The sequence below is a fragment of the Urocitellus parryii genome, chromosome 2 (assembly GCF_045843805.1).
Source record: "Urocitellus parryii isolate mUroPar1 chromosome 2, mUroPar1.hap1, whole genome shotgun sequence".
NCBI classification, from domain to species: Eukaryota; Metazoa; Chordata; class Mammalia; order Rodentia; family Sciuridae; genus Urocitellus; species Urocitellus parryii.
This window is the reverse complement of record NC_135532.1, coordinates 117,839,858-117,863,905: the sequence shown is the minus strand read 5'-3', so window position 1 is coordinate 117,863,905 and position 24,048 is coordinate 117,839,858.

The following is a 24,048-nucleotide window of genomic DNA, read 5'->3' as shown; positions in this document are numbered from 1 at the left end:
TCTCCTTCCCACTCCTCACTTCTCTGTAGGATTCTTGAGATGGCCTCCCACCAAAAGCCCCTGCCCTCCTGATCTGCTTTGGGGCCATCCCACCTCAGACACTGTGCACCCGTGTCTCCACCCCAGTTACAGGGCAGTGCTGATGATAAGCACCCCCAGGACATGAGCCCACTGGCACAGACATCATCGGTGCCACTGGTTTTCCAGAAACACCCAGGTGGCATCACACAGGGCAGGTAGAGGCAGAGAGGGCTTCCGAGTTGTTCTTTCTTCACTCTTGAGCTGCCAACCACTCAGCCCATAGGAAGAGCTCCTCCTGGGTCAGCTTATTGGCTCCTCTCCCACCCACGCCCACTCCCCAAGGGGCCCCGCCAGAGGAAGACAGTTGCTCCTTGGGAAAGGAAAATCTGCACCACTGAGCCTCTTCCATACCTACCTAGAGTGCTAGGAGCCACAGCCAAGTAATATAATGCATGGCACTTTTGGTTGTAAGGTGACACCAGCTAGCCATTGAGATGATATGATTATGTTAAGATTTACATTCATATGGATATTGGACTCCTGCTGTTCACCTTGGCCTGCTATGGGACTCCTGGAGAGTTCCCATTGGTTGGGGAAGGACAGTAGGAGGGAATTCCGGGGGAGGTCCTGGTCCCCGGTTCTGGTAGAACCGACCGCGTGTGAGGACTGGCTTGCTTCCCGGAGGCGCACGGGGTATTGGCGGCATTTTCAAAAATAAAGTTTTGTTCCTGCTTGAGTGGCTCGTGATTCTGTGCCCAGCCAGACTTCGGCACTAGAGGAGGGAAATGGGCCAAGGGTAGACTTCCCTTAAAATTCATTCTATGTTCTGGAAAAGTTTTGAGAGTAAATAACTTCAAGACAGCTGGCTATGGCATGCATGCCCAAGGCCCTGGGTTCAGGAAAAAAGGGAAGAAGAAGGAGGAGGAGGAGGAGGAGGAGGAGGAGGAGGAGGAGGAGGAGGAGGAGGAGGAGAAGAAGAAGGAGGAGGAAGAAAGAAGAAAGAAGAAAGAAGAAGAGAAGCACAATCCCTAAGTGAAAGGGCTTTGGAAGTTTTTCCGCCCCCAACAGCACTTCATTGCTTCCAAGTGACCCCCTCCTTGTCAGGTCTTATATTTTCAAACTACCTTTCCATTTTCCAACCCATTACTAATACTACCTTTATTTTCACTTTCCTCAAACCAGATTGGTGCTGTCTAAGGTAATAGCCACTTCCGTGGACCTCCAGAATCTTTCCAGTTCTGAAAGGGGATGCTCGTTACATCATGGAGTGTGCTACTTAGAATAGGTAATGGCCAGGAAATTCTGTTTACTTTTGGAATATGTTTGGAGAAAGAGGAACTTTCATGTTTTCAGTGTGGTCTCAGGTAGTTCCCTGCCTCTTACAGGCCTCTGAGTCAATGTCCTGCTCTGTGAAGGAGCCCCCTGGAGTTCCACAGGTAGAAGGCCCTGTCCTGGGTCTTGCCTCCAGGGTTAGGTGGGCAGACTGGGTGGATCTGTCTACACAGGCAGTTTAGGTGCTGGGATTTGAATGCCCATCCTTCCCCAAACATTAATTAATCTACACCAAACAGGGCTGGATTCAGAAAGTAAGGGAGCTCCTTTTCTTTGCCCACTTCTTTTTAATTGATTTTATTTTTTTAAATACACGACAGTGGAATGCATTACAATTCTCATTACACATATAGAGGACAATTTTTCATATCTTTGTATATAAAGTATGTTCACACCAATTCATGTTTATTCAAGTACTTTGTGGGGTTTTTTTGCATTATAATTCTTACTACACATATATACCACAATTTTTCATATCTCTGTTTGTATATGAAGTATGTTGATACCCAATTCGCGTCTTCGTACATGTACTTTGGATAATGATGTCCATCACATTCCACCATCCTTGCTAATCCCCTGCCCCCTCCCTTTCCCCTCCCACCCATCTGCCCTATCTAGAATTCATCTAATCCTACCATGCTCCCCCTCCCTACCCCTCTATGAGTCAGCTTCCATATATCAGAGAAAACATTCAGCATTTGGTTTTCTTGGGATTGGCTAACTTCACTTAGCGTTATCTTCTCCCTCAATCAGGGAGCCATTGCTATGACATTTTTCATGAGCTGAATGCAGGGATTATCTTTGTACCCCTCTTATTGTACAACCTGCCCTGTTGCTATTTCTTTCTATTTTATTGAGCCCAGAAAATAGGAACATTTCTGTTAGCACAGGTAACATGTGTACATGAACACGTTTCCTGCTATGCCATTTAGATAAAAGTTTTAAGAGAACTAGACAGTTGACCTGGACTTTCAGTGGTGCTCAGTGGCTCAGTTAAAGCCCTGACATTGTCCAACGTGTTCTTGTGCATCTTTGACAGCAACAGCCTCTGCCTTGAGTACATAACATGTGCCTAGGGGTATGTAACCAAAGAAATTCAGAGAAAGAAAAAGCTAATTGTGTTCCTTAGGAATTGTCCATGGCTGCTCAAAACAGAATTGACTATAGTGACTGAATATTGAGAAGTTTGTAAAATATGATGATGGTGGCTCTGTAAGGCCATCAAGGATCCTGCTTGTACTGTTTTTGTTCACCATTTTCATTGTTTGGTTCCTATTTTCAGAGTCAAAAGATGGTACATGGAGTACCACCACCAAGGTCACATCCCAGAAGAGAGAGGAGTGGAGACGTTTGGGTTGGTGTTCCTCTGGTTGGCAGTGGGTGACATGCGAGTAGATGGCTCATCTTTCTTTGTGTAATATGGCTGCTTCTAACCAATTACTTTAGGCCATAGTCATTCCTTGGGGGAAAACTCTATTTTTTTCTTCAGCATATTTCTACATCTGTTTTCCTCTCTAAGGTGATATGCAATCTCTGGAGGAAGAAGTATGTGCCCGGGTGACTCGGTGCCTTTAGCAATTGCCTAACTTTGTGGTGGGTCTTCATGGACATCCTTGGGTCTTCCATGACCAGCATCCTGCTGGGTTCAGGTCAAAGTGCATAGCTATAGAGCTCCCAGTTCACTCTTTGGCTACAATGATGTGTGCTCTATGTTATCGATGCCCTTCCTTTCAGCTCTTTCTGGATATGGACCCAGGTACCATCCCCTCATCCTAAATATAGCCCTCTAAATCTGCCTACTCAGCAACACACACATCACCCTTTGCTTCCAGCTCAGTGTCCACACTATACAGAAAATGAGGAGGCTTTGAAGTGACCTAGAAATTCCATGAGTCTGGCCATGCCATTCTGTCCAGTCCACTGGCTGCCGCACGTGATTCTATGAGACCCTACACCTTAGCATCCTCTTTGAGGTACCAAGAAGGGAAATGGGATAAAAACCCAGTGTCCCTGAAATACCACGATTTATCAAGCACCCTTCCTCTCCAGAGCTCCTGCTGGGAGAGGGGAAGGCACACACCACCTGACCACTTGGAGACATTAGCATGTTTTCCATCTTTGCCTTTCAAAATACATGAACTCATAAGCTTGGCACTAATAGACCTAAAGTAACCATCTGCTGGAGGAAGATTAGAATTTATTACAGAAGGAAACCATTTATTATGGTGGGAATGAAAAGGGGAAGGAGATATTCTGCTTCTGATATGCAAATGGGATAATGCAGTAAGAAAACTGCCTCCTGAGCCAGGATATTGTCTTGAAAAATGATCTCCCCAACTTTTTTCATCTGTTTCCCTCACCCTTTTGCATTTCAATAAGGAAGCCTGTAGGATCTGCATCAGAGTTCTCTCTGTGTGAAGAAAATTCCCCCCGTGTCTATGAAGGTTTGTGGGAGGTCAGAGTCATAAAGGGGACTGGGACATGGACACAGGAAACCGTGGAAAGAAGTGTGGGGGGAGGGAGAAAGATAAATGAAAAGAAGAGAATAGGGATACTGACTGCAGAGCGGGCTGGTCCGAAGTGTTTCCAAGTCTCGAGCTTTGGACATCCATCCACCTGTGGTCTGTCAGGCCGAGGACACCCCAGGACCAGCCTCCTGCTCATCTCTGGCTTCTATGGAGCATAAACAAGGAGGCTCTGAAGTGACCTAGAAATGGGCTGGTGTGGCAGGGACATGAGGGCTTATAGAAAGAGCTACAGGGTGGACCACCTCATGGAGAGCAAGGGAGCATCCCAGACTGGCAGGAGGAGGTGACTATACCACCAGAAATGAGGAAAGGTGGTATCATTCTCGGTTTTATCCCAACAATAGCCTCCACCTCACTCAGTCCAGAGTGTGTGCCACAAACCACACAGACTGAAGGCTAATAAGCAGTAACAAGGTGGGAAGAGGGGCGCTCTAGAGATGGGCAGTCGGGGTAGGAGATGTGGGGCAGAGACCACTGGGCCCAAAGACAGCAAGGACATGTGGTTGCCACCTCACCCCAGGCACGCGGTCATCACCCAGCAAGGGAGAAGGTGGACTCCTCAGCTCTCCCTTTCTGCACAGAAGCTGAGAGTTGATTATCTCAAGGGCTGGTATGAACGACCTGGTTGGTTAAGTCCAGGTGGGTGGAGGCTGCCTTTGCCCATGTGGAATAACAGTAGGAATTTGGAGAGGGGCTCTCTCTCTCACCTTAGAGTTAAAATCCAATCCATTCATTTATTCCCTCATTTCAATGTTCTGGAAAAAGAAATATTAGAGAACATATTCTAAAATAAATCCACTAGTGACTTTTAGGAATAACCCAATCTGTTTCCAAATCCTCATGAGCTGCATTATAGGCTGAACCCATGAGAGGGGAGTTTCACAGCTGGGCAGGGCTGCCTACCTGCAACCTATGGGGCACGTTCTCTCCCTTCCCTCTGCCTCACAGCCTCTTCTCCCTTCCCCATGTACAGCTCAGGGGGCTGCAGGAACCTGGTGAGCTGCATGAAGAGCAAGACACACCGTGAGAGAGACACAGGGGTGTCCTCCCCAGGTCCAATCCCACCCCTTCACTCCTCCTGGAATGAGGGTGTTGGTCTAGGCATTAACAGCAGCACCTCCCTTCTCTCTCTCTCTCTCTCTCTCTCTCTCTCTCTCTCTCTCTCTCCTCTCTCTCTCAATTTGTTCTTTTCAGATATACATGACAGTAGAATGTATTTTGGCATATCATACATACATGGAGTATAACTTCCCATTCTGATGGTTAAACATGATGTGATGTAGTTAAAGACTTGAATAAAAGTCATTATTAAATTCACATGAATTCAAGCTTCAACGGGACTTCAAAGAAATTTTAGACTTGGGGCAGATAACTTCAAAAACTCTCCCCATGTGCCCCAGAGATGAGCACTGTTCCCACCCACTGCCAAACATGTATTCATATATGAACATACGGAAGTGACAACCAATTAATTCCACTGTCTTTCCTATTCCCATGCCCCCTCCCTTCCCTTCAGTCCCTTTTGTCTAATTCAAAGAACTTCTATTCTTCTATACCCTCACTCTCACCCCCCTTATTGTACATTAGCGTCCACATATCAGAGAGAATATTCATCTTTGTTTTGGGGGGACTGGCTTATTTCACCTAGCAAGACAGTCTCCAGTTCCATCCATTTACTAGCAAATGCCATAATTTCATTCTTCTTTATGACTGAGTAATATTACATTGTGTATATACATCACATTTTCTTTATCCATTCATCTGTTGAAGGGCACCTAGGTTGGTTCCATAGCTTAGCTATTGTGAATTGAGTTGCTATAAACATTGATGTGGCTGCATCACTGTAATATACTGATTTTAAGTCTTTGGGGTATATGCTGAGGAGTGGGATAACTGGGCCATATGGTGGTTCCATTCCCAGTTTTCTGAGGAATCTCCATACTGCTTTCCAGAGTGGTTGCTCCAATGTAGTGGTTGCTCCAATGTGCAGTCCCACCAGCAATGTGAGTGTACCTTTTCCCCCACATCCTCACCAAAACTTATGGTTACTTGTATTCTTGATAATTGCCATTCTGACTGGAGGGAGAGAGAATCCATAAATGGGCAAAGGAACTGAACAGGAGGCACTTGACAGAAGAAGAAATACGAATGTTCAACAAATATATGAAAAAAATATTCAACACTAGTAGCTGGAAACATGCAAATTAAAACTGCATAGAGATTCCATCTCCCTTTACTTCCACTTCCACTTTGAAAAGTAACCAAGACCCCCATGGAAGATGTGGCTGTTAGGACAGGGTGGCAACATGTCAACTACCTAAAGTGTTTGCAGGAAAAGTCCCCGAGAGTTGGATCCTGCATGTGATTCTACTTTATAGTCATGAAAGACTTTCCATGAAGCCAACCCCCCTCCACGCCAGGCTGTTCAGCTGGGACGTGAGCACTCACATATGAGGAAAGGGCTAGCAAGCAAAAGAAATTGCCAGGGAAGCTTCCCAGAGAATCATTTGTAGTTAAAGACTTGAATAAAAGTCGTTATTAAATTCACATGAATTCGTGCTTCAACGGGACTTCAAAGAGATTTTAGACTTCGGGCAGAAAACTTCAAAAACTCTCCTCGTGTGCCCCAGAGATGAGCACTGTCCCCACCCACTGCCGAACATCCTCATTCCCTAGAGACAGAAGCCTTGGTTTTCTTTGCACAAGCCCATCTGAACCTCAAGAGTGCTCCTAGTTCAGAGTGAAAAATCTCCAGGGCAAATTTAATCCAGCAGGGAAGAAACTCAAAATGATTATAGTACATATTCCAGATGATGTGACAGGCAAATTGTTTTATTTTCTCTTACCACCCCCCTGCCACTGGTATTGAACCCAGGGGTGCTCTACCACTGCACTATACCCCCACCCCCAGATCGACCCCATTTTTTGTTTGGTTGGGTAGTTTTGTTTTTGTTTTTGAGATAGGGTCTTGCTAAGTCACCCCAGGCTAGGCTCAAAGTCATCATCTTCCCCCCTCAGCCTCCTGAGTCACTACAATTACAGGCATGTACTACCACGTACTCCCATGCCTGGCTATATGCAAATTCCTCAAACAAATTTTTGGAGGTAATCAAAGTTCTTGAATGTTTAGATATGAACTATCAGTATTAAATGAGCTAAAAAGTACCAAGTTGGTTTTAAAGGAAATGAGACTAGGAGTTTGTATTCACATAATTTATGCTGTTATTTTGACCTGGTGGGTGTGTGTGCTCTGTGTGTGTGTTGGGGAGGTGGTTTCTATCCAAGAGAGAAGTTGGTTCAGTAAGCCGCTGGCTTGGCTATAAAGCTCTGGAAACATGAATGCAGTCCAGTCATAACATTTAGACCTTCATTTCAATCCCATAATAGTTAGCCTAAGTAATGTCTAAATATTTCTTTAAGCCACAATATCCTATTTCCAGCAACAGACTCTAAATCACAATGCGCTTATCTGCAGCTTTCCGGCTGGGAACAAGCTCCTGCGAGGACCAGTGGTGAGTTCCTCAGAGACCTGCCCACTGTACCAAGGTCTGAAGGAAGACCAGCCTAGGACCTAGGTCTGAGCCCACCCTGTGGGGAGTCACTGGGAACCTTCTGTCTCTACTCGACATCCGACTTGGTCCTGGGCTGACTTCCTATGGAGCAGAGCGGCCTCTGTGACCTGTCTTTGAAATTACAATGATGTGCAATTAAGGGGAAGTTGTTTCGGTTATCAGCAAACAGAGACTCAATTGGCCATCGTTAGGAACATGTATAAATTCCACAGATATTCAAAACATCTGGCCTTGGATGCTTCTCTCCTGCCATAATTGATGTGTTAGGCTGCTGGTGGGTGAAAGCACATTGCAGTGACATCTGTTTCAAGTTAGGGTTAATTGGTTCCCTTTGTGCTTCTCTCGCTCTCTCTTGAGCTCTCTCCCCTCCTCCACCCCCGCCCCCGCAACCCAAATACATCAGAAGACACAGATCAGGGAAGAAACATATTTGCATATAAGACTTTCTATTTAAATATCATATTTTAAGAGAAAAATGTTCAATTAATATGAAACTTTCTGAAATCTTTCACTCTACTATGACCTGAGATCATTGTCCCTGAAATCATAAATAAGACATTGAGTGATTGGTGTGCCCTGTCATTGATATCATTCTTATCAGTCTCTGTTTTTATTAATCACAGTAACTAAGCTCTATGGGACCAGCCTTGCCATGAACACGATTTTCCAAGTGAAGAAACATAGATGCTAACAAGCACATCAACATGTGCAAGGGCACAGCTCCAGTGTGAGGGCAGCTAGGCTCCTGCCTCAGTGGTCAGACAGTGAAGCCCACACTGTCGGACTGCCTGGGTGAGTTATCAACTGCCTGGTGACCAAGCCACTGTGTGGAAGTTGATGGTGCTGCCTGCAGAGCTCAGTGCACAAAAAACTTCCAGAACTAGAAAAGCTGGCCCCGGCTGTCCATCCCATCATCCACAGCAACGTTGAGCAAGGATCGGGACACACTTTTTATTCCAGGGGTCCATCTGGCCTTCCCCAGGTCTCTGAATCTCTCTAAATCTGAGTTTCCAAAGGTTTGCTGGTTCTATGTGCCTGGCGTATCTGGTAGGACTGTGGTGGAGAACCAGGGTTAATCTGTATTGAAAATGCATGCGCGAGGAATAATTTCCCCAAGTGTTAAGTCAAAGCTCACCTCGCTAAAAATGTTAACAGATGTTGCCGTGGAGAGAGTTCCCAGGTGTTCCTCTGGGACTTCTCTGTGGCTGTGGGTCACCTGCACAGAGGACAGGCAGGCTGCCCAGCACGGGGCCTCTGCCCCACTCTCCTGACGAGGGACCCTTGCCAGGGGCACTGCTCCTCCTCCCAATCTCTTGCAGTTGGTGATGCCACTGCTCTCCTGGGCACCCTCGGGGCCATGTGACCTTCTACTCTGGAACATTTTACACTGTTGTCAGACTGTGCACAGTGAGGTCCGAGGGCCTGAGCAGCTGGTGGCCGTGCCCTGCCTCAGCAGCATCAACCTGCAGGGGACACAACACCATCTAACCTGCTTTGGTTTGAGGTCTGCTTAACATACTCTTCAAAGATAGATACTTACTATGAGGTTCAGGTTCAATGAAGTATTCTTAGAAAAGTTAGATGTATAAAGTGGAGTTTTCTGTTTTTATCCATTTAAACTTTAGTTATTAAAGAAACACAAACAATGCCACTTTACATATCAGTAAACGGGGACGCTGAACAGGCACATCACTTGTTAGAGCTTCTTTGTTAGGACGCCAGCAAGAGGCATCCAGCATCCAAGGAAGCTGACAAAACAACATTCTTTTTAATTATTTTGATAAACAATTATTTTGATAAATGGGAGGTTTTTAAAGGTTTGGGGTTGATTCTCAGTCAAATAATTGACACATGACCACAAGCAGGCTTTTCTGAATATACAAGGCCCAACTAAATGCTCAGGACTATGTAAAAAGTTCCCCAAAACCTGTCGTTCTGATTACTTTGTCAGCCATCACCCCATGGTGATATTTAATGTGGCAATGGGTCAAAAGGCTTCCGTAGTTTTGATGATCATATACTCACAACTCCAACAGCTGCGTCTTGCCTCTAGAACAGCATCCATACTGCGGAACTTTCTATCTACCTGTCTTTCTCTCTCTCTTGCTTTTGCCCAATAGACTTTTACAAACAGTAGGACTCAGGTCCTGAGACTCTGCTGTGCCCCAATTTTCCCAACAATGTAAAATGTTCTAAAGCAAAAAAAATCACGTGCCCCACTATTTATGATAGTCCATTGGGCAAAAAACAAGAGAAAGAGAGATTCATAATATAAATAATCTAAAGACAAAAGCACAGCAGCCTGATTGTGTTTATATGATTACCACCATTAAAGTATTTCCAAAAATATAGAGGTTTGAAATAATAGAGTTACACCTGGTCTAATATGGTCTTCATGAAAGTTATAAAGTTTAATTGACAACTTATATGGCCGGGGTTGTGGCTCAGTGGCAAAGTGCTTGCCTAGCATGTGTGAAGCACTGGGTCCAATCCTCAGTATCACATATAAATAAATAAAAAATAAAAGGTACATCAACAACTAAAAAATGTTTAAAAAAGAAAAAAAGCTCAATTGAAGGTCTGTATACTCAGGAAAGGATACTGGAAAGAACAGTGCCTTCTGGTGGGAATTAACAGACCCCTCTCTGCACAAGTATGGGTTGCCAGAATTGGTTCCATGTCTGTTAGCATGCTTTTAACAAAAGTAACAGAGGAACTGGGTGCAGTGGCACACCACGCCTGTAATCCTAGCGGCTCTGGAGGCTGAGGCAGGAGGATCACAAATCAAAGCCAGCCTCAGCAAAAGCAAGGCACTAAACAACTCAGTGAGACCCTGTCTCTAAACAAAATATAAAATAGGGCTGGGGATGTGGCTCAGGGGTCGAATGGCCCTGAGTTCAATCCCCAGTATCAAAAAAAAAAAAAAAAAAAAAAAAAGTAACAGAGCTACTGGGCATAGTGGACCACACTTGGAATCCCAGCAACTCCAGAGGATGGGGCAAGAGGATCACAAGTTTGTGGCCAGCCTCTGCAACTTAGTGAGACTCTAAGCAACTTAGCAAGACACTGTCTCAAAATTTTTTAAAAAGCCTGGGGAAGTAGCTCCTTGGTAAAGTGCCTCTAGGTACAATCTGCAAAAAAAAAAAAAAAAAAAGTAAACAAATAAAGATAAAGTAACAGAGGACACTGCGTAAGACATAGCATGACTCGTGGCCTCACGTATCTGGAGGACCGGATCATTGGTTCAGGAACTTGCAACTTCTCTCTGATTGTTCAGCTTGACCATCAGGCTCATGTCCACCACCTGACTGCAATGGGGCTGCAGCACCTCCACGTATTGCTTCTTTACCCCTGCCCGGAGAAAGGAATTACGAAAGGTGTATCTTTCTATGGTGCCTCTTAATAAAAAATAACACTTTTCCCGAACACCTCCCAGCAAATCTTCCCTTTCAGTTCATTGGCTAGAATTGTATCATATGATCATTGCGATTTCTGTAACTGTAATGATTTATAGTTGTCTTAAACTTATTAACTTTTCCCTTCAATGGCGAGAGAGTTCAGACTCCCTTAAAGTAAGTACTTTCCCAGTCCTTCACCAAAATAAAAGTTCTGTGTAGACATGGAAGGATCAGACATGGGGGAGAGCAGTGTCTGCCACAAATACCTCGAAAATAAAATGTTCTCGTGAACAATTACAAGAAGAAAATGCCAATTAGAAAGAAGAAAATGTAGAGGTGAAATATCTCAGAGGAAATTTTGTGCAGGAATTACTTTAAATTTCTCAGTAAATAAATGATATTGTATTTTAGATTGTCACCAGAAATTATATTGAAAGAAAACTGGTGCAGTGCTTGGAAATTTTAACAGTTATATGAGGGGGAAAGAGAATTACATAAGTTAATGTTATTCTGTCTATACCCTATGGAATGGGCTTCTAGTTGGCATCGAGATGCTTAATTAGATAAACAGATCAAAGTTTTCTACTGCAGTTAATTTAACTATTCTCTGGAGGCTATACTTATGTATATATAAGTGCATGTACATTTGTGTCCCATATGTTTTAAGGAGTAATCTAATACTGGCTCTTGGGGAAGAGGGAAGCGGAGTCCAGGCTAGCTCTACGTTGTGTCTAGGACCATTCCTTATGAGATCCTGTTATACACATATGAACACGTGGGCGGACTTTCACTCTGTTCCCCTGTGCCCCCTGTGCTTTGGAGACAGAGGTTTGAAAATGAGAATTCCTTTCAGATGTCAGAACAGGACCCCACCCTTCAGGAGAAACGCAGCAGGAGGTTGAGGATGTGGTTCAGAGAGCAGACATAGACACGGAAGGATCAGAGGTGGGGGAGAGCTTCGGACTTCTGGTCTGGTGTAAATTTCTTATCAGTGTACACTGCCTTCCACAGGCTTGGTGGTTACCTAAGGGTCAGGACTGAGCAGACAGGGAGAGCTATGGCATAATGTGTGAAAGAATGACCTGCACATTCTCTCAATATTCATTTAGAAGCATTAATTGTCCTCCAGGGTAAAGAGACCTAGGATGGGTGGTCGCTATATTTGGAGCTCAAGACAGGAAGCAATGGGACAAAGATGGCCAAAAGAACAGGCGCAGGAAGATAAGAAGCACGGGGAAAGATGTGCCATGTAAGCCACCAAGGAGGAGCTCTCCCTCGGGTTGGGGAAGAATGATGCAGGAATGGTGATTTATTCATGAATAATTCAGGAGTACTCTAACCCACTGCTATAAAATGAATGTTCCCTCCTAACAGAGCAATCGCAGGTAGACTGGACCCTGGATTCACTCAGTCTTGCTGGGTTGCATGGGTTTGAATCTCACCTTCTTGCAAAGTTTATATATATATATTAAAGAGAGAGAGAGAGAGAATTTTTTAATATTTATTTTAAAGAGAGAGAGAATTTTTTAATATTTATTTTTTAGTTTTCAGTGGACACAACATCTTTATTTTTTTTTAATGTGGTGCTGAGGATTGAACCCAGCGCCCTGCGCATGCCAGGTGAGCGCATTACCGCTAGAGCCATATCCCCAGCCCTCAAAGTTATATTTTTAACCATTGATTTTTTTCAGTCTCTTTTTACCTCCTCAGAAAGATAATGAAGTACCCGACCATTATTGAAAAGACTTTTCTGCCAATATTTGTTGAACCGAGAGAGATAACCCACGTCCAAGCTTAGTACACACATGACATTGACCCCTGAGCTCCAGGTTTCATGAAGTAGACTTGGAATCTGGACACTCCCTCGACAGACAATGCAAAGCTATGTTGCTCAATGTCCTGGTCACTTTCCCAGCACCTTCTTCATCTACACCTAAAAGTGACTACAAAAAAAAAAAAAAAACACCTTTTAACCTGGAGATAATTCAAGCTGTTAATGGCACTAAGGAGGTCATGATCCATGGATCATGTCCCAGACAGATAGGGACAACTTTGCCTGTCAACTGGAAGCTTGGTAGGCAAACGTTGACTGCAGCTTGGCAAACTGGTGAGTCAGCTAAAAATCCTTCCAGATTCTGCAAGTGGCTTCTCAACTATGGAAAGAGCAACTCAGCCAAGAGCTTCTCATATTTATCCCAGTGTCTTACAAATACTTCCCAGCACTATTCCTACCTAGACTAAGAACTAATCTAATTATTTCAGGACCCCCAAAGCCACAAAGCTTCAGCTCAGAGAGTCCAACTCCTTCATTCACTGCCAGGCACACACAGAAAGTGGTTAATCCTGCCCAACTGAAAGTCTGTGCTGCTTCCGCTTTCTCTGAAAATGTCCATGGTTGCAGAGAGGCCTTGATGAGATGTATTTCTCTACACTGATAGCTCTCACTGACTTTTATGATGTGCAGCAGGTGACAAGGGTTTCATCCAACCCAAAGAGAAGAATCACCTAGTAAACAATGCCTGGGCCTTGACTTACCACTTCCTAGGATTGGGATGTAGATTCATGAAAGAACATGCTTCAGCTGAGATTGTTTAAGAACATGTGAATGAGTCACAAGTATCCAAGCCAATACAGAGTTCAGATCATTATTTAAGAAATAATGTCCTTGGGGATGAGGATTTCTCTTGGAGAACTTTTCCTAATTCCTAGTCATTCATCACATAACAACTGACACTCATATGGCATACCTCCATTGAGGTAGATCCCAGGGGATAAAACCCCCAGAAGAACGCTTCCAAGTAGATCCCCTTGGCCCTTCAAGTCTTCATTCATTCAGTAAGGCTGGCCATATAATTTGGAGGGCTCAGTACAAAATGAAAACATAGGGCCCTTTATCCAAATGGTATTAAGAAATGCAGGACAGCAGAACATCAAAACAAGAGTGCATCCCTTGAAGTGCAAGGTCCTGGTCACTGATGACACGAGTCAGTCCTACTCAGGAATCCAGCCTTGTATTTGCTACCTACTGTGCATTTTGTGGAATAATGCAGAGGATGACACTGTAAATGGGAAATAGTTTGCCTTCAAGGAGTTTATTGCCTAGCACGAGCGTTAAGTCCTGTTCAGAATCTGCAAGTCAAGCCTTCCTAATTACTTTGAGGAAGATTCAAGATGGCGGGCTGGAGGCAGCATTTCTAGTTTCTCAAGGTGGGTGAAATAGGGCTTTTACTAAAATTTGATGTTTGGCAGTCAGCATGTCTTAGAGACCCAAAAATTTGGGTGGATTGACCAAAAAACAAAGAGCACATTGATGCTGGGCTGGTTGCAGCAGAAGCAGAAGCGGTGCTGGTTCAGCACAAGAGGAGGGGCACAGAGAGGAGCAGATTTGGTGTGAAAAACATAAGATCAGAAAAGAGGCCAGAACTTAGCTGATGCAGAGGCTGCACTGTGCACTGGTGCCTGAAAAGTGCCCTGTGTTTTCCAGCTGGCCAGGGAGAGCTGAGGCCATGGAGGAGCCAGGAGCCCAGAGCCAGCACTGCCACACTGTCCCCGCAAGTGCCTTCCATGAGGTGAAACAGGCACTGAGAAGACCATACCCAGGGTATTCAAGTCAGAAAAGCAAAGGGGAGGCCAACCCACCTCTCCTTAGAGTCCTGCAGGTCACGGGAGCAGATGAGGCGGGTCAGGGATGTGAGCATGAGGGTGTGACCAAATTCGGGACGAAGCCTGGGAAGGCTGTGTTCCTGGGCAGCAGCATGTGTGTGGGACTGACTGGCTCCTCTGCTCCACCCGTGGAACTTGGGGAGGTTCCTGAGATCCAGAACCCCCACAGATGGGCGACTGCCAGGCCGTAGGGGTGTGCTGACCCAATCTCCCCAACAAAGCCCTGAGGCCTGATCAGACCTAAGCCCCAACATGGGACTCTGCTCCTGGAACTGTGCTGTGGCTCCATCCGGGAGGGCACTGATCTGGTCTGTACAGAAACACTCCAGCTGGCCATGCCTTCCCCTTCTTCCTCTGAGACCTACTTCAACCAGCTTCAGGTTTAGGCCATCCAACTGGCAGCACAGAAAGCAACACAAAAAGAGAAAGGGTTAATAACCCCCAGTCCTTGTTCCTACTCTTAATTCATGGCTCCAGAAGAAAAAGAAAGAAGGACAGACGTACCTATTCAGGGACCATCCTCTCTTACTAGTTTGAGCACCTCAGTGGAAATGATTCCTTCATTTCTCATTAAGAGCCTTTTCCCATGTGCGTGCCTTCCTGTGCTGATTGGTTGATGGACATATATTCATATACATATTTGTTTCTTTTATTCTCATTTTTAGAATTTTTTAATGCAGTTATTTTTCACTGCCTTGTGTTTTGAGGGTGAGTTTTTGATTGGCATATATTGGTTTTGTTTTGTATTATTTTCATTTCTCTTGCTCTCTTTTCTTCCCCTGATAACAGCCAAATTCTATTATTCCCTCTTTCTCTCTCCCTTTGATTTATTTGTTCTGCTTAGAACCATCACCTGCTACAACTCTTCTGCATTCTGCTGTTTACTTTTTGAAATTGTAAAGTCTTTTTTAAAATTTTTTATTCTAATTAGATATACATGATAGTAAAATGTATTTTCATATATTATGCATGTATTGAGTACAACTTCTCATTGTTCTGTTTGTACATGATGTAGAAATATATTGGCAATATAATCATATATGCTATTGGAAAGTAATGTCTGATTCATTCCACTGTCTTTGCTATTCCCATTCCGCCTCCATTCCCTTCACTCCCCTTTGTCTAGTCCAAAGTACTTCTATTCTTATCTAAGTACCACCACTCCCTTATTGTGAATTAGCATCTGCACATCAGAGAAAACATTTGGTCTTTGGTATTTGGAATTGGATTATTTTGCCTAGAATGTAGTCTCCAGATCCATTCATTGACTGGCAAATGACATAATTTCATTTTTCTTTATGGCTTAGTAATATTACATATATATATATATATATATATATATATATATATATATATATATATATCATATTTTCTTTATCCATTCATCTGTTGAAGGGCACCTAGGTTGGTTCTATAGTTTAGCTATTATGAGTTGAGCTGCTATAAACATTGTAGTGGCTATGTCATTGTAGTATGCTGATTTTAAGTCCTTTGGGTATAAACCCAAAAGTGGTCTAGCTGGGTCAAGTCATAGTTCCATTCCAAGTTTACTAAGGAATCTCCATATTACTTTCCAGAGTGGTTGCACCAATTTGCAGTACTACCAGCAATGGATGAGTGTGCATTTTCCCCCACATCCTCTCCAACATTTATTGTTGCTTGTTTTCTTGATTGTCATTTTGACAGGAATGAGATGGAATCTCAGTGTATAGATTTAATTTGCATTTCTCTAATTGCTAGAGATATTGAGGGGTTTTTTAATATATTTGTTAGCCAACCCTATTTCTTTTTCTGAGAAGTGCCTGTGCAGTTCTTTAGCCCATTATTGATTGGGCTATTCAGTTTTTTGATGTTAAGTTTTTTGAGTTCTTTATATATCCTGGAGATTAATGCTCTGTCTAAGGTGCAGGTGACATAGATTTTCTCCCATTCTGTAGGCTCTCTCTTCACATTCTTGATTGTTTTCTGTGCTGTGAAGAAGCTTTTTAGTTTGATTCCATCCCATTTATTGATTCTTGATTTTACTTCTTGTACTTTAGGAGTCTTGTTCAGGAAGTCAGTACCTAAGATGACATGATGAAGAGTTGTACCTACTTTGTTTAATTCTATTAGACTCAGGGTCTCTGTTCTAGTGCCTACATCCTTAATCCACCTTGAGTTGAGTTTTGTGCAGGGTGAGAGATAGGGGTTTAATTTCATTTTGCTATATATGTATTTCAGTTTTCCTAGCATCATTTGTTGAACAGGCTATCTTTTCTCCAATGTATGTTTTTGGCACCTTTGTCTAGTATGCGATAACTGTATTTATGTGAGTTTGTATCTATGTCTTCTATTCTGTACCACTGGTCTATGTGTTTTGGTGCCAATACCATGCTGTTTTTATTACTATACCTCTGTAGTATAATTTAGTTCTGATATTGTGATGCTTCATGCTTCACTTTTCTTGCTAAAGATTGCTTTGTCTATTCTGGGTCTCTTGTTTTTCCAAATGAATTTCATGATTGCTTTTTCTATTTCTATGAAGAATGTCATTGGGATTCTCATAGGAATTGCATTAAATCTGTATAGTGCATTTGGTAGTATGGCCATTTTGACAATGTTAATTCTACCTGTCCAAGGGCATGGAATATCTTTCCATTTTTTAAGGTCTTCTTCAATTTCTTTGTTTAGTGTTCTATAATTTTCATTGTTTTTCATTTCTTTCGTTATATTAATTCCCAATGTTTTGAGGCTATTGTGAATGGGGTAGATTTCATAATTTCTCTTTCAGTAGATTCATCACTGATACACGGGAATGCAATTGATTTATGGGTGTTAATTTTATTTTCTGCTTCTTTACTGAATGCATTTATGAGTCCTAGAATATTTCTAGTGGAATTTTTTGGGTCTTTTAAATGTAGAATCATGTTGTCAGCAAATAGGGATAGTTTTGAGTTCTTATTTTCTGATTCATTTCCCTTTCATTCCTATCTTCTGTCTAATTGCTCTGGCTAGAGTTTCAAGGACAATGTGAATTTTTAACTCTTTTGTACCTTCCTGTCACATTTACTTTTCTCTTAATGAACTATATTTTTACCATCTTTTAGAACTAATTGGTTTATATAACTCCTGTCTCACCTTTAATGCTGTTGCAATTTTTATTTTTGTAGATAACATAGTTGACACCTATTGTTTTCTTTAATGTCAGATCTAGTTTATGGTTACTTATTGTTTTTGCTGTTGGCAATTGCTGATCTCACCATTTCTATTTTTGGTGATGTCATAGTAGGAACCAGGTATTTATTTTAATGCTGTATATTTTTGTATCAGTTCTTGCTCTTGTTTCCCCCTATTCTGTGAGGTGCTGGGAAATTACATGGACACTACCACTTCACAGGGTAAAGACTCTGGTGCTGAACTAAACTCAACCAAAAACAGGGCATCATGCTCCACACACAGATTAATGACACTTGGTCTCCAAGGAATAGAAGAGACAAAAACACAAACTAATGACCAGGTCCCAAGAAGAAATGTCTAGGGATATCCCCCTGCTCCCACCTATGACATCCACTGCTACAGCAAAAACAGAAAATTAACAAATCTGTGGATACCACACCTATGTGGAGGTCTCAATATAGAACATTCTAGTATACTCTGGAAAGTGAAGACTGCCCTAAAAAGGCCCACGTACGAGAGTGGAAGAAAACTCTCTCCCAAAGATGCATGAAACCTAACACAGGAATAAAAGAAATATGAAAAAGCAAGCTCACACATCACCTCCTAAAGTTAATAATTCACTAGCAAAAATGACCCCAAAGACATTAAAGAGAAAAAAATAAGATAAAGTGTTCAAAAGACTGATTTATAAAAATGATCAATGAATTCCAAGAAAACACAATAAAACAACTGAATGAATAAAGGAAGTCAGTACAAAGTTTGCATGAGAAATTCAATAAGGAGATAGAAATATTGAAATAGAACCAAACATAAATATTGGAAATAAAAGACACAGTAAATCAAAGAAAATATTCAGTTGAAAGTCTCTGATAGAGGAGATCAGGCTAAACACAGAATCTCAGAGCTGTTAAAACACAGTGAGTGTCCAGCCTTGAACACTTAGACAGCATTAATGAAAAAAAGAAAAGAAGTACCATAATCAGAATACACAAGAACTCTGGGGCAACAGTAAGAGACTAAATTTAAGAATCACTGGAATTGAGGAGGGATGTGAGATGCAGGCTAATAGAATGGATAACTTCTCCAGGGAAATAATAACAGAAAAATTTCCAAGCTTTCAGAATAAGATGAACATCCAGATACAGGAGGAACGCCAAACTCTGAGTAGTTAATATAAAAAAATAACCTTTCTATAATGCATTATAATTAACACGACTAACATGTCAAACAAACAGAGAATTTTAAAAGCCTCAAGTGAAAAATGTCCAGTCATATTTAGTGGCAAGGCAATAAGAATCACTCCTAATTTCTCAGCACAAACTCTAAATTTAGGAGGGCTTCGAATGGAGTGCTCCAAATTCTGAAATAAAATAACTGTCAACCCAAATTGTTGTATCCAGCAAAGGTATCCTCCAAAATTGAGAGTAAATAAAAGCCTTCCAAGATAAGCAGGAACTAAAAGAATCCATGACTACTAAACTAGCACTACACAACTTACTTTAAAAAATACTCCACCCATAAGAAATATTTTTAAATGCCAGAACTCACATGAATAAATCTCATTTGGTAAGTAGCTAAGCAAATGAGAAACATGACCAAATTAAACATTATAAATAAATCAAAATGGCAGGACTTAATAAACATCTCTATAATAACACTGAATGTAAATGAGAATGAAAGACAATGAAAAGACATATTCTTGCAGAATTAATTACAAAACAAGACCCAACTAGATACAGTTTATAGTCAAAGACAGCTACAGGTTGAAAGTGCAAGAATTGGAATTGATACATCATGTGAATGAAGCCCCAAAACAAGCAGGAATAGCTACTCTCATATCTGACAAAGCAGACTTCAAACCAAAATTAATCACAAGACACAAAGAAGATCATACTGGAAAAGGGAACAATCCAACAAAAAAGATAGAGCAATAATAAATATTTAAGTCCCAAATATGAGTGCAACTAATTACATAAAAGAGAGATTACTTGAATTGAAACCTCAGGTAAACCCCAGTACGATAATACTGGGTGAACACACCTTGTTCACCAATAGATAGGTCATCCAGACTTAAACTCAGTAAAGACTCTTTGGATCTGAAAAATATTGTAAATCCTATAGCATATTTCATACAAGAACAGCTGAATATATTTTTTTCTCGGTGGCCCAAAATAGACACTACTTTAGACCATAAAGAAATTTCTATCAAATAAAAAAATTAATACAATTCTTTGCATCTTATCAGATCATAATGTAATGAAATTAGAAATCAACATGGAAAAACCCTATAAAACTATATAAACACATGGAGATTGAATAATGTGATTTTTGAATGATGAATAGGTGATAGAAGAAATCCTGGGAGAATTTTTAAAATTCTCGTATTCAAATGAGAATAGTAATACAACATACCAGAACCTCTGGGGCACTATGAAAGCAGTTCTATGAGGAAAGTTTACAGCTATGAGTGCCTACATAAGAAAATCAGAAAGATCCAAACAAACAACCCATAATGCATCTCAAATAAAAAAGAACAAACCAATTCCAAAACCAGTAGAAAAACGGAAATAATTAATGTCAGATCTGAAACCAAAAAAACTTGACAATAAAAAAGAGTCATTTCTTTGAAAAAATAAACATGATTGATAAACAAACTAATCGAGAGAGAGAGGAGAGAGATTAATAAAATTAGAGATGAAGAGGGAGAAAACACCACAGACATCACAGAAATCCAACGGATCATTAGAGACTATTTTGACAACTTCTACTCCAATAGATTGGAAAACCTAGAAGAAATGGACACATTTCTGGACAAATACAATATTCTGAAACTGAATCAAGAGGACATAGAAAACAGAAATAGACCAATAACTTGTAATGTGTTAAAAGCAGTAATAAAAATTCTTTCAAGAAAAAGAAAAAATAAAGCCAGGATCAAATGGATTATCAACTTACTTCTGCCAAACCTTTAAAGAAGAATTAATGCCAGTACTCTTCAAATTATTCCATGGAAAAAAAGGATGGAACACTTCCAAATTCATTCTATCACACTCCTACTAAAACCACACAAAGACACATCAAGGAAAGAAAAGTACCAAAATCCCGGGTGAACTTAGATGCAAAAAATAATTAATTAAATATTAGCCAATCATGTTCAACAACCTATTAAGAAAATTGTAAATCACTACCAACTTAGTTTTGATCCAGAGATGGAAGAATGGCCTAATATATGCAAATCAATACAAGTAATTTCATCACATAAATAAAAATAAAGGACAAAAAATACTTAGCCATCTCAATAAAAATGGTCTTCAACAAAATTTAGCTGACATTCATTCTAAAAACACTGAAAATATTAGGGATAGAAAGAACCTATCTCAACATTATAAAGGCTATATATGAAAAACCCAAAGCCAAGCCTCGTAGTAAATGGGAGAAAACTGAAAGCATTCCCTTTAAAATCTGGAACAAGACAAGGATTTCCACTGTCACCACTCCTGTTTAATATAGTGCTGCAAATTCTAACCACAACAATTAGGCAAGAGAAGAAATTAAAAGGGATAAAAATAGGAACGGAAGACGTCAACACATCCACAACAAACTGTGGAACAAGCCTACCATGTCCATCAGTGATAAATGGACAAAGAAGACAATGGAGTTGTGTTCAGCCATAAAGAAAATGAAATTATGTTATCTGCAGGAAAATTTTGGATGGAAGCAGAGACCATATGTTAAGCAACGTAAGTCAAACTAAGAAGGTCAAGGGACGTATATTTTCTCTCATATATGGAAGGTAAAGGGGAAAAAAGGGTGTCAAGGGATCTCATGAAAGTCAAAGGACGATCAGTAGAGGAAAGGGACCAGGGAGTGGGAAAGGAGGAGGGAGGAGAAGGGCTGGGGAGTGACATTGGCCAAATCATGTCGTTGTGCTGTGTATTGCGCACATGTGCAAATATGTATTAGCAGATCCAAACACTGAAAATAACTCTGACACATCAATAAAAATGTAGGGGAAAGGAGGTACTAATTACATTTAAAAACGTTGGCTAGGGCTGGGGAAGTGGCTCAAGGGTAGCTTGCTCACCTGGCATTCGCGCTGCGCTGGGTTTGATCCTGAGCACCACATACAAATAAAGATGTTGTGTCCTCCGAAAACTAAAAATAAGTATTAAAAATTCTCTCTCTCTCTCTCTCTCTCTCTCTCTCTCTCTCTCTCTCTCTCTCAAAAAAAAAAAAAAATACCCCATTGACTATTTGACCCTGAAGAAGGAATGAACAAGTGCGTCTGTGTGGGTGGCTGGACAGGGTGTTCCTCTCTCGTGCTATGCCATGAGCACTCCTATCATCTTTTCCATGAAGTTCTTCAAAGCTTTTGAAAATGATTTTCCTTCAGACCAAACTGATTTCCACCTAAGTCTGTCGGGCTCATCCTGGCTATACTTCCTGGATCCTCACTGAGGATCCCCAAATTTGACTTCGATCTCCCCAGTTGCTCTTGTGCCTCCCCAAACCTTGCCTTCCAAATGTTTACAGTCATTTTTTAGCTTTATGTTTAATTGGGTGGTTTGGTCTTTTTTTGTTGTAAGCTCCCTAAGTACAGGTGCGATTCTTCATGGCTGTCCACTGCCCAGCTGAGGTCTAGAGCCAGAGTGCCTTTACTAATATATATAATATATATGAATATGTATATATAATATATATAAATAAATATGTATAAAACTTTGAATCCGAACAGATGTGTAGATACAAGGAACAAGAAGCCAAAAGGGGAAAATGTAAGTAGAAATGTAGAACAAAGCTTCAAACTATAGTTGGAAAAATAGCAAAAATCCCAATTTGTTGGAAAGTATTGTTAGACCTAGTCCAGGAGGATGGGAGGACCGAAGAGCCTGAGCAGTGGATGGGGCGACACCATGGAAGTGCTTGAGGCCCTAATGCAGGACTTTATATGTCACTAGAGAGGTCATAGGGAAGTTATTGTGAATATTTTTAACCTGACAACTATTTTTTTTTAAGCAGAACATAAAAAAATATCAAGTGGAGTCTATTCTGAACAGAGGCAATTGACTAGAGAACAGGCTTAAAATTTAAGAATGAATCCGAATCTAGGAAGGAGACTTGGGGAGAATGTGGGAGAGCAAAGATGAAGACCAGAGAGACACTTAAACCATTGTTAACCCAGCAGGGGATTTAATCATCCAACTTCTCACTCTGGGGAAATGTTTTTAGAAAGTACCCTTCCTCTTTTCTCTAATCTGTTGTTGAATTAATAAACTATTAACTATAGCACATTTGCCTGAAACAGGAACTTAGGCTGAGAAACATTCATGAGTCCAGCCTACGCTAACCACATGCAGAGTTTCACTTTCAGTCATGTTAGCTTAAAGCATGTTTTACAGCACTTTGCACTTTTTTTGCTTTTGCTTTTCTTTCTTTTATTTTTGCTTTTAGAGGGGTGTCTTAAAATGGATTATGAAAAGATTACCTTCTGCTAGAATCCATATCACTTCCGGATATCTGAGGATGTTCTGAAATGGAAGTGGCATATACATGAAATTAAAAAGTTCCCCAAAGTTGGGGACTTAACAAAAATTACAGAAATGAAACATATCCATCCTGGGAAAAGGTTTTCTTTGTTGGGTGTGAGTTACATCTATAAGTCAGAAAAACCTAATAGAAAGAATTCTCTGCAGTGAAGAAGCATCTATCAGGTCTCTATGAAATGACCTGCTGCCATTGATGCTTTCATACTGCAGTACCTCGACCATCCAGAGAAGACGATGTTGGATTAAGGTAGAGAAGAGATAGGCAGCTCCTCTCACGTCTTGACACACTGTGACTTCAGTGGCTGTAAAGTTGCTCGGTAGAAAGGAGATTGCAGGGGACTTGATCAGAACATGCACTTTCAAATGCAAGGGCTTCTATTACTGGCCTTATGACTCAGATGTCATTCCTAATAGGGTTATTTTTTGGTTGCTGTTCAGTTTTTAAACTCCTACTAGCTAATCTATGAAGATGAATCATAGCCCACTTCAGATCCTTCATCCATTTTGAGACCTTCCTTTAAACTGCCCAAATTATTCATCAAATCAATGTGTATTAGCAATCATTTATTCATGATGTCAACATGCGTTGTCTATAATGTGCCAAGAACTGTGCTGAGTACAGATGATGAAAAATAGTGATAAGACAATATGCCCAAAATAATTTTCAGTGCTCTATCATCTACTTTGAAAATGTATTCAGAAGAATACTGAATGCAGGGCCAGCCTTGCTGAAAACATTTTGTCTCTCACATCAAGATATTTACAGATTCTAGTGCTGAGGTTTGGATAAGGAAAATATGTGCCAGGGATAATTTAAACAATATTCATAGAT